Below are 12,342 nucleotides of genomic sequence, written 5' to 3' on the forward strand. Positions count from 1 at the left end.
TTTTATACGTGAACAAAGTCAACGGCTGACTTCGTCGATTGGTCGATGGTGAACCGTTGAATCTATATAAGGCTCCGTTAGTTGAAATTTTGCGGTAGTTGACTTCCTAGGGACGAGGTGTGCAGGTATTTTGTGTCAGTTGAAATAATCTGAAAAGATGACCGGTCGCGGTAAAGGAGGCAAAGGATTGGGAAAAGGAGGAGCGAAGCGTCATCGCAAAGTCCTGCGTGACAACATCCAGGGCATCACGAAACCCGCTATCAGAAGATTGGCTCGTCGTGGCGGCGTGAAACGTATTTCCGGTTTGATCTACGAAGAAACTCGCGGAGTCCTGAAAGTGTTCTTGGAAAATGTCATCCGAGATGCCGTCACCTACACGGAACACGCCAAACGTAAAACCGTGACAGCGATGGACGTCGTCTACGCTTTGAAACGTCAAGGACGCACCCTCTACGGTTTCGGAGGTTAATTTCCTGGCGCTCTTCACCGTTCGAGAAAACCAGAATAAAATACGAAATACAAAATCGGTTCTTTTCAGAACCACAAAATAAAAATAAGAGGAAAAAAAAGAAACATGATGTTCTTTCGAGAAACAACGGACAATTATTACTAACTGACTACCTGATAAATGTACCAAGATCGTAAACACCCCTTGCTTTCCTTTTGGCATTGCAGTCGTAAATGATAATAATACAAAAAGAAAAGATGCATCGGTCATTTTACGAAAAAAAAAAGCTATAGTGGCCCTGAGAAGGGCCGATATTTTGAGTTTTCGCCACGGAGATGGATCGATCGTTCGTTTAAGGTTTCTTCTCGGTTTTTTTGGGTAAAAGTACGGCCTGAATGTTGGGTAAGACACCGCCTTGGGCGATCGTAACTCCGGACAGGAGTTTGTTCAATTCCTCGTCGTTTCTGATGGCCAGCTGCAGATGACGCGGTATAATACGTGTCTTCTTGTTGTCACGGGCAGCGTTTCCTGCCAATTCTAGAACTTCGGCGGCTAAGTACTCCATGACGGCGGCCAAATAGACGGGAGCTCCTGCACCGACGCGTTCCGCGTAATTTCCTTTTCTGAGAAGACGATGTATCCTACCCACCGGAAACTGGAGACCGGCACGGCTCGAACGGGATTTCGCTTTTCCCTTCACTTTACCTCCTTTACCGCGACCTGACATTTTAAGTTCGTTCGTTAGACACCACGAGAAGTAATAAAACTGACGGACGGGACTCGTCGATTGTAAAAGCTGGTAGCTGTGCTTCGAATTTATAGCCTCCGTGATAGGAGAATAGGACGTGACGATTGGTGGGAGCCCGTTTTCAGGTGGGGTTCTGGTGAACACACTACCTATCAGAAAGGTGGTGGTGCAAAGTTAACGCACGCACAGGACAGGGTACACAAGGGGTCTCGCTTGTGCAGTTGTATGAGCCAGACGTGTTTCCGCTGAGTGTCGAAAATTTAATAATAAAATTTTTCCCACGCCAAGTCTCAGTAACCCAAGCCGCTTGTCGGCTGAAGGCCTGAGCATTTCTTGCAAAAAGACATTAAAATTCTTGTGCAGTGCCAACTAGCGATGGCACCACACCTGAATCTCACGCCGGGGGACGTGAAGCAGATGATGGAGGAGCTGCAGGTGCTGAGGGAGTTGGTCGTGACTCTCCGCAAGGAGAGAGACGACACCCTGGCGCTGCTCGCCACGTCTGATGTGCGTTCCCACATCGAAGAAGAAGAGGACGACGATGACGACGATTCAGAAATGGACGTCTCACCGTCAACACCCCCATCCCCGGAGTCCGACCAGGCCGAACCTTCCACCTCGGTGGAGGAGATAGTCGAGCCCGAAAACGGAGCCCCATTCATCGAGGTCAGGTACCGTAAACGCCACCCCTCACCTCACCCCGAACCCCAAACTTCAGGACCCGACAGGGAACCTCCATCAGAGGTTCCCCGAAAGGTCAAGAAGACCAAGTTGGCCCAGACCCCTCAGGTCTCGCAGCCGACACCAAACAATCCGGTTCCCACGCCAAAAGTGGCGGGAAACCAACCGCCCGCCGCGAGCAAGATTCCACCGATCATTGTTCGGGACGCGGCAAAGTGGAGCGGTCTCGCTCAAGCGATGACGCAACGGCGAATTCATTTCAGCAAGGCCAAACCGTGCGTCGACGGCATCCGGGTGAATCCGGTCAGTGTCGACGACTTTCGATCATTGACGCGACTCCTTGAGGAGAGACGAGTGCCGTTTCACTCGTTCGCTCTCCCCGAGGCGAAAACCCTCAGAGCCGTGCTGAGGACGGTTCCCGTCGAGATCAGCCTCGACGACATCAAGTCAGACCTGGTGGATCAAGGTCTGGCACCAATCAAGGTGACCAGAATGATCTCAGGTAGATCAAAATTGCCCCTGCCGTTGGTACTTGTCGAAGTGCCAAAGGACAAGGGGCAAATCTTCGATTTGAGGACGGTTTGCCACCTCAGAATCTCGGTGGAGCGGCCCCACAAAAAGGGGACAACGGCACAATGTCACCGGTGCCAACGGTTCCACCACTCCCAGAAGAACTGTCACGCACTCGCGAAGTGCGTGAAGTGCGGCGAGGGACACGAGTCAAAGGACTGCAAAAAGTCCAAAGAAATCCCCGCGAGGTGCGCCAATTGCGGCGGCGGACACACTGCCAGCTACCGTGGCTGCCCCAGGTTCCCACGTGGGTACCTGGGAAACAAACCCCAGCCGGGCCAAAACCCAAACCGCGCCCCCGCTCCCAGTCAGGCCTCTTCAAGGCAACAACCCCCTGCAGCTGCCAGGCAATCAGCCCCAGCTCCGAAGGCAGGGACCAAGCCCAGCACGGGGAAAAGTTTTGCGGACGCAGCGGCGTCCAAAAAACCCGCGCCCGCGCCCGCGCCCCCAGCCCCCCGCCCGACAAGCGCCAAAAAACCCGCCGCGAACGGAAATGCCCTCATGGACATTCTGCTCGCGATCCAGTCCTCGAGCACCAAGGATGAAATTCTTGGGAAAGTGCTCGCTCTCCTCCCCAATCTCCTCTCTGGTTGCTAAATGCCAGCACAAGAGAGGAGAGTGAGGTCGCTGCAGATCGCATTTCATAATGCACGCGGTCTGCGAAACTCCCGCAACGAGCTGGAGATCTTCGCAGACGATCATGAACTCGACGCTTTGTTGGTCAGCGAGACCAACCTTAACGCCGGGATTGCGGACCCTAAAATCCGGGGTTATGAATTGTACCGCAGCGACCGTCCCCACGGTCCTGGGGGAGGAACAGCCATTTACGTGCGCCGCACACTCCCACACTACCAGATCGCGCTTCCCGTGCTCCAGAACTTGGAAGCCACTGCGGTGAGAATCGAGACCGTTAACGGTCCACTGACGATCATCTCGTGCTACCACCCGCCGCAAATTCTGCTCCGGGAAAATGACATCACGGAAATATTAGATACCGGCGCCTCGGTCATCGCCGCGGGTGACTTCAACTGCAAGCACCAGGTCTGGGGCAGTCGAAGGGCCAACCGCAACGGTCGAATTCTACTCGAGCTCGCGGACAACACAGACATGTTAATCGAAGCTCCGCCGGAGCCGACGTATTATGATGCACGCGATTTTCACGCCGACATTTTAGACATTGCACTCGTCAAAAATGTTCCATTTCAATTACGACTTCACGCCTCTCAGGCGCTCGACTCAGACCACGTGCCCGTCCTGATGCATATCGGTGACGAGGCAAACGACATTACAAACACACCCGTTCAAAACATCAATTGGCCGCGTTTTACGGAATTTTTAAATCTCGAGTACGGACCTGTTCCCCGCATCAGGAATGTCGACGACCTTGAGCGCGCAGCTGGCACGCTCGAGCGTAAAATCACAACAGCGATGACTCACTCAACTCGAATTCGGGTCGAGCCGCGACACAAAAACAAAAACAATGTACCGCAATGGATCGTTGACCTCATCCGTGCGAAAAATCTTGCGAGGCGCCTAGCTCACCGGACTGGCGACGCCGTCGACAGGAGGGAGGCGAATCGTCTCGGCAATGAAGTCAAGTACGCGCTCATTGATCACCGCAATGATCAATGGGAAAGAAAACTCGAATCTCTCACTGCAGAGGACAACTCGATCTGGAGAATGGCGAAAGCGCTCCGCTCAAACAAAAAACCACTACCACCGATTCACGGTACGCGAGGACTCGTTTTCTCGAATGAGGAGAAAGCGGAGGCGTTCGCCGACAGTTTGGAACTGCAATGCAGGCCGAACATCGAGGACGCTGACGTCGATCACATCGAGCGAATCGAACACCAGGTCGAAGACATTCTGTCGAGACAAATCGAGACAAGCACTACACCAACTTCGCCGGCGGAGGTCCGAAAAATTATCGGGTCTCTCAAGGTGAAAAAAGCACCCGGACCAGATAACATCCCAAACAAAGCGCTGAAATTGTTGCCGGACAGAGTTGTCGTCGCTCTGACCACAATAATCAACGCCAGCCTGCGACTCTGCCACTTTCCTTCTCGATGGAAAAAGGCCAACGTCATTTTCATTCCGAAGCCCGGGAAAGATCCGAAATTTCCCCAGAATCATCGGCCGATCAGTCTCCTATCCTCAATAGGAAAAGTTCTCGAAAAAGTTATTTTGACCCGTCTGGTCAGAGTGACTAACGAGAAACAAATTTTACCTGACGAACAATTTGGATTTCGCCCCCAACATTCGACGTCGGATCAAATTCTTCACGTTACCGAATTCATTGCGAAAAGCAACGGTCAACGGCATTCGACCGGCGCGATTTTTCTTGATGTGGCCAAAGCCTTTGACACAGTCTGGCACGGCGGGCTTGTTTACAAGCTCCACGTTGCCGGCGTGCCACTGGCGATGGTCAAACTGATTAACTCATTTCTTCAAAATCGAAACTTTCACGCGAAAATTGGGAATGTTTTCTCAGCGGAACGCGACATCGAGGCAGGCGTCCCACAGGGCTCGGTGCTCTCACCGACTCTGTACGCAATCTTCACTGCCGACATTCCAAAGCCCGATCAAACAAAGATCGCGCTGTATGCAGACGACACTGCAATTCTCACGCGCTCCTGGTCGCCCGTAAAAATTACGGAGCGACTCCAGAGGGCGGTAGTGAGTCTGGAAACATGGTTTCGCCTCTGGCGAATCGATGTGAACCCAGACAAAAGCAGTGCGATTCTTTTCACCCGTCGGCGTTTTCACCGCCCGGTTGGCGAAATCGAAATGTTCGAACAAATCATTCCGTGGAAAAACGAGGTCCGGTACCTCGGCATTTCATTCGATAACCACCTCCGGTTCAACAATCAAGTCGAGCACGCGAAAACTCGCGGTCAGATGGTTCGGGGACAACTTAACTCGCTGGTCAATCGGCGAAGTAAGATGTCCACCAAGAACAAAATCACAATTTACCGTACAATGATCCGACCGTCCATGATGTACGGCTCTGCGGTCTGGGGGACCGTGTCTCACACGCAACTCCAGAAACTGCAGGTCGTGCAGAACAAATTCCTCCGAGCGGCTTTTAATGCCCCGTGGTTCGTCAGGAACACTCAACTCCATCGAGAAGCGAACCTCCCCACCATCAAAGAATTCCTGCTGGATGATGCACGGAAATTCCATGCGAAAGCGGCTGTACACCCGAACCCACTCGTGCGCGAATCCGTCAATTACGACGAGAATGCCCCTATGCGGCACAAGCGGCCAAAATGGCTGCTTCTCCAACAGGACTGAGGCTCCCACACCTCCAGTCCTCCGACAAAATTCCCCAGATTTTGTTCCAGAGCAATCGCAAGTTCTGGAGCATATATTAATGCATCACCACTAAGTGTGTTTCAGATTCCGCACCAGGGCCGACTTCAGTTCCGAGGACCAGGTTAACGGAATCCAAACCGGTAAATATTTGTAGTGATTAGGTTTCGATGTCCCATTGTTGCGTAGTTTCTACATTTGTTTTCCGAGCGTTCCCCCATTTTTCTTCGGCTCCGACGAGGGGTTTTTTCTGCAGTTTTTTGCCCTCGTTGTCACGCAAAAGCGGGAGCATTCCGACGACGATCTAGGTTCTCTGCAGTCCCCATTTTCTCGCGATTTGTGTCTCCCACAACCCCACCCCCACACCGTAAACTCGACCTGCTGGATTCGCAACTGAAGGCCGATCAGCTAGAGTTTACGGTGACTCGATACTTGACAAGTCTGTCACAGCCCTACACATTACATGAGTAGGTGACTGCCAGCCAGATTGGGGAAATAAGAGTCTAGGACTCGAACCCCGTAAAAAGTCAGACATGTTATTCCAGTTTTATTCCAACGCACGCACACGAGTCAGAGCAGTTCGCGAGTTTGTTGAATCGAATTGAATTGAAAAATGCCGCCGAAGACAAGTGGTAAGGCAGCCAAGAAGGCCGGGAAAGCTCAGAAGAACATTTCCAAGAGCGACAAAAAAAAGAAGCGCAGGAGGAAGGAGAGCTATGCCATCTACATCTACAAGGTGTTGAAACAAGTCCATCCCGACACCGGTATCTCTAGTAAGGCTATGAGCATAATGAACAGTTTCGTGAACGACATCTTCGAACGTATCGCCGCTGAAGCTTCCCGTCTGGCACACTACAACAAACGTTCGACGATCACCAGCAGAGAAATTCAAACTGCCGTGCGTCTGTTGTTGCCCGGTGAGTTGGCCAAGCACGCCGTCTCCGAAGGTACCAAAGCCGTCACCAAGTACACCAGTTCGAAATAGATGTTTTTCGTTTTCGACACATTTATAAACGGTTCTTTTCAGAACCACAAAAACTCTCGAACAAAAAAGAAAAAGACGTGAAACAGCGATTTTTAATTAACTTTTATTATGTCATTATTATTATTATTAGGTTTCATGCATTATCGGTATTTTGCACCCATGCCTATCCAACTTGTAGTTATGTGGTTATTGTATTCGAAATAATTTAGTTGATTGAGGTTATGTTATGAATAAATTTCTATTTTGCCAGAATACAACTCTTCGGAAGAAGAAATCAAATAAACAATCGTACATCTGCTGAACAACCTAGTTGATGGTTGATGGATTTGCATTACCCAGCATATAGCCTAAATGTTCATCTTTAGTGAAATTAAAATTACTTAGCTTTTTTAAGAAAGAAAAAATTAGAACGAATTCTCATCGAAAAAACCGCGATTCCTACAAATGATACAGATGGTTTTGTAGTCGCGTATGTTATTGAATACAATGAGCCGACATTTTTCCGACTCTTTGTTTCATCGAAAACGTTGTTGACATTAGCAAGGAACGTTAAGGATTCCCTGAAACAGACAATTTCACTGTTTTGGAATAGCAGTATGTGCAAATGAGAGGACAGAAGACTTTGAAAAAAGGAGTGAACAAAACTGTACTTTAGTACAGAATGTTATGTTTATTTTAATTTCAATTGTTCCTGTTTTAATGAGATTTTTTATGTTCCTAAATCATTTTCTATTTTTTTTTTCATTAGAGAAGAGTTATTGTCGAGTTATTATCTCTACCTAGCATAAAAATTAAAATACTTTGCAACATTACGTTATTATACATTGCATATCTGACATAAAATACTTGCAAAAATTACTTAGCTAATTAATATTACGCATGACAACTCACATTATTTACTTTGCAAAACATTATAGAATACATAACAGATAATTGTGACCCTGTGTATTGTTCATTGGAATTAAAATAAAAAAAACGTGATTTCGTCAATCGCCGTTATTTGCGACTTCAGGCAACTGTCGCTAAGAGCTATTTTTGTTTCTCCGTTCAATTTCCCGATAAAATCGTCGACTTAGTTATTAACTAAGTTCTTCAGTTAGGTGGTATCAACAATACCACAATAGCCATGTTGCCGGAGTTTTTTGATAAAAGACTTGCTAGTTGGAATACAGAAAATATTTACCAAACACCTATTCACGATAATAAACCGGGGCACTATTGTGGGTTTTCGGTTGGTTTTATATTATATTAGGTACTCACCCTTCGTAACGTGTCTCCACGAAAAAACGTCACTTTCACACTAACCACCTTTCGTTTTAACTCTCGCGACGATAACTGAAATGTTGACGCGCGCCGGACAGATTCACGGACATACAACCACCCACCCACCCCGCGCCCCGGTTTCCGTCTGGACTGGTTCTGTCGTCCGAGTGAGTGCCAAAAATTAGCGTTCGTCTATTAAATGATTGTCGGATGATGATTATTGACGGACACTTTTATCGCACCCGATCACACTTTAGTTACTACCTACGTTTAGTATCGACGACGCATCGTTTCGATTATTGAAATTCGAATTGAATTTTTTTTTTTTCTAGTTTTCGACGTAGATTCGCGTGACACAAATATTATGAGCCTTTTTGGATCGATTTCGTGTGCATCACGCCATTTCTACGGGCGAACGTGAATGTGTGATGTTGACGTGATGGAAGCAACGTTTAGGCAATCCGCATTACGTATTACTATCAATTATATTTTAAACGAATGAAAACTTCAATTCAGAAGTGTGATAATCCCGATCCATTCAAGTTTTGTTAATTTTAGATTAAAAATGCGTGAGTATTGTACTATTGCTAACGATGCCAAAACATCGCATATTCAATGTAAAAAGAACAAGAGCAACGGGCCATTAAGTTAATTTAAAAATAACTCGTACCGGATAAGTCGAATACGTATCCAGGGAAAATTTATTAATTTTAAAATTGACCGGCGGAAACAGGTTCTCGCCTCCCACCACTTTTGTGTAGCGGCCGCCAAATCAATTTTGTTTTTATATAATTGATTCAAAAAATTGAAATTCACGCATAGTTATCTGTGCCTGAAGTGGGTCATTTTCATTGCATTGTTAGTAAGATCGAAACCATAGAAACCATACAAAACGCATACGACTATTTCTGTTTTTCATTTCACGCACTGTTTTTTATTAGTTACCTAGCAACATGGTCACTGCATTGAAACTTCAGAGTTCCTTCAAAAATTTGAATTTTTAATTTCAATTTTTTGAATCAATGATTTAATATAAAAATAACTATTGTGGAAAACAGCAAAAAATAAAATAATACCACTAATTGGCGGCTGGTCAGGATAGACCTAACGTTCGAAATTTAGAAAAATATTTTTTTTATTTTAATACTGTTACTTTTCTAATGAAGTGCGAAATAAGTTGTGCCCCATAGCTATCTTTTTTATTTTTCACTACGACAATTACAAAGTGTTGATATTCACAACTTTTCGTGAGCACTTCGATAGAAATGAACAAGAACGCAGGAAAATTCCACACCGAATATTAATATTCTGTCTTGGCCCATGTTTACTTTTATCTACCGCAAAACAAAATGTTCGGATTTGTCAGGGGTATTCTGATTTAAAAAAAGAAGAACATTTGACGAATATTTTAAGTCTCAAACGTTTGGAAAATAATGCAACAACAATTCATAGACTACAAAAAAGCCTATGATTCAGTACCACATTCATGGTTAATTAAAATTCTTAAAATTTATAAAATTAATATTAAATTAAATCACCTTCTTTATATGGATGACATAAAACTTAACAATAACTGAAAATCAATCAATATGTCGTGGTCATTACGAAAATTTAGAATATATAACTAAAGAAGGAGAAATCATTAAAAATTTAAATAAAGGAGAATTTTATAAATATTTAGGTATTAATCAATCAAATCAAATTAAATCTATTCTTTTGGTGTTATAAAATGGTCCAAAACTAATTTAAAGAATATAAATATTCAAACTAGAGTTCTCTTTACAAAATTTTGTAAACATCACCCCAAATCTGCTGTTGAAAGATTTAATTTACCACGCGAAAATGGTGGTAGGGGTTTTTCAAATCTAGAAATTCTACAACACAATCAAATTGCTTCACTAAAAAATTATTTTCTCAATAGAGCTCGTGATATGACACTATAGCAAATATAAAACAAAAGTCTTTACATGGGAGATATTTTAAAGAGCTGAGGGTTTTATATTTGCAATACAAGATCTTGCACCGTTTTGGCTCACAGCGAATATAAAAAACGTCATGATATATTCGCAAAAATTATACACATGAATTTAGCAGTTAAATTCAATTTATTAAAGGATACACAACCACATTACATTTATAAACCAGAAAGTTGTTTAGAAAATGACAATTACAAATTATATTTTGATCGCACAGTTTTAACTGACATTCACATTCAGCATAACAGACCAGACATTATTATTTTAAATAAACAACAAAAGCAAGCATATCTTTTAGATATAGCTGTTCCAAATTCACACAATATAACACAGACATATAATACAAAAATTAATAAATATATTATTATAATTTCAGCAACAGGAATAGTACCGCAATCTCTTTTTAAAAATTTAAAAATTTTGGACTTAGAGAACACATAAAACACAAAAAAGTCAAAATGTGGAGGCGAGACGCCGGTAATTATGTTGATAAGCACTGCACTACTGCCGCCGGGTGGAGGTGGGATACGAAAAGAAGATGCTCTCACTGCTCTCACTCACAATAAGTTCGGAAAAACCGAATTTTATTATCGTATTTAATTGACGTCACAGTTACTTTGGCGAAACAGGAGCTCGCTTTTCGAAGGCATGATGAAAAAGACAGACGAATCAATTTGATATATAAAACCTAACAGGAACGGCTGGTCCATGAGGTCATTTGGGTAATGACCCCCTAAAAAATAAAGGTTTTACCCAACACCAGCCGCGACTGCAATGTACACAAGACTATGACTGCTACATATTATGTTATTTCAACCAAATCAGAAGTACAATAATTTTGAAAAGTAAGTGCAATGTATACTTCTAAATCTATCTAAATTTATTAATATGTAATTTTTTTCAAAACTATCGATCTTTCTTTGAAACATTTTCAATTCACAATTCACTGTTGGAAGCGCTGTACTTTTTAGTATAAATACGTATACGAAAAATTAAAATAATAGTTGAATTAACACATCGTTAAATGTTACGAGGAACATAGTTTTTTGGATTACACAGCAAAATCTTGGAATTTCAGTCCGATATTACTCCATTGAGTCTTTGGACTCACAAATAAATACCTCGAAAAGCCGACAAACATCTGTCTAGAACTTTTCTAGTAACCAGAGGGTATCGTAAACGACCCGTGTTTAGACCTCTTTCGTGAAAGTGACCGACCGCCGGCGCCGCTCGATTTCGTCATAAATCTCAGCCGTACCCCCCACGATAATTGACAAGTCTGTCATACAGCCCTACCATTTAAAACCTTTATTCTCTTCGTTTTAAAAATAGTTTCGCATGGTTTTTCTCTCTTCTCGTTTTACAATGGTCCAGTGACTAATAAATGAGTGTTGTGTTATGAGTTTGTTCGAGCTCAAAAAAACGTGGTTCGAAATTGTTTAACGTTTAACGAATGGTAAGTTATTCTAGTTTTTATGTTGGTCTTAACGTGTTAGGGGCCAAGAATACAACATTGTCTGTCCATTATAACATAGAACTGATATGTTGAATTCAGATCTCTAATTATTTAAAAACCAAAAAAATAAAGCAGCAGTCAAAGTGGCATGTACGCGTAACCTAATATATATTTTTTTTACATTAAAAGATCGCCGTCTTCCTCGTCGCACTTACGACATTTGCATATGTTATCTTTGTTAAACTCACGGAAGGAATATAATGAACCGGTCACCCGTCCAAGTGCTGACCGCTGCCCGCGTGGCTTACCTTCGGTGATCGAACGACAACCTTTACCGTTTGACGAGTTTTTATTCTGCAATTGTTTACAATTAATCGACAAAAAAAATTGTTTTCTTAATTATCTAGTACTTAAAGCTATGAATCTACATTATACGGGTCTGTGCATGTTTCCGAATACCTGCACGAAAAACAAATCGGTTCGGTGGTTGCTATGGATTTCAAAAAAAAACAAAAAGTGTTGGGGGGCAACGGCACGCGGTGTTCCCAAGCGGTCACCCATCCAAGTACTGACCGCGCCCGACGTTGCTTAACTTCGGTGATCGGACGAGAACCGGTGCTTTTCAACGTGGTATGGCCGTTGCCGTGGTGTTTAGGTGTGATCGTTGGTGTAAAATATATTGCTTTTAACATTCCGATGCACGAATATGAACATCAAAACGCGATGCGTTTCGTTTCCGTATGCACTTACCCTCTGACGACCGACGTCGGACCGAACTAACGGGAAATCCCACAACAACCACCACGTCACGCTCTAACGACAAGAGAGACTACTAGACGGACTGGCGATCTCCCGCGTCGCACATTTTTCGACCGCCGGCGGCGGTGGAAAATCCAGAATTTC

General features: G+C 44.2%; 1 non-coding gene across 1 annotated transcript; it reads right to left on the reverse strand.

Moving 5' to 3' along the window:
* Positions 1–11,963: 11,963 nt before the first annotated feature.
* On the reverse strand, positions 11,964–12,083 carry LOC138140890 (5S ribosomal RNA). Its single transcript, XR_011162801.1, has one exon. It is a non-coding gene; the product is annotated as a 5S ribosomal RNA (ribosomal RNA).
* Between the last annotated feature and the right edge of the window lie 259 nt (positions 12,084–12,342).

Source organism: Tenebrio molitor, unplaced genomic scaffold (assembly GCF_963966145.1).
Source record: "Tenebrio molitor unplaced genomic scaffold, icTenMoli1.1 SCAFFOLD_53, whole genome shotgun sequence".
NCBI classification, from domain to species: domain Eukaryota; kingdom Metazoa; phylum Arthropoda; class Insecta; order Coleoptera; family Tenebrionidae; genus Tenebrio; species Tenebrio molitor.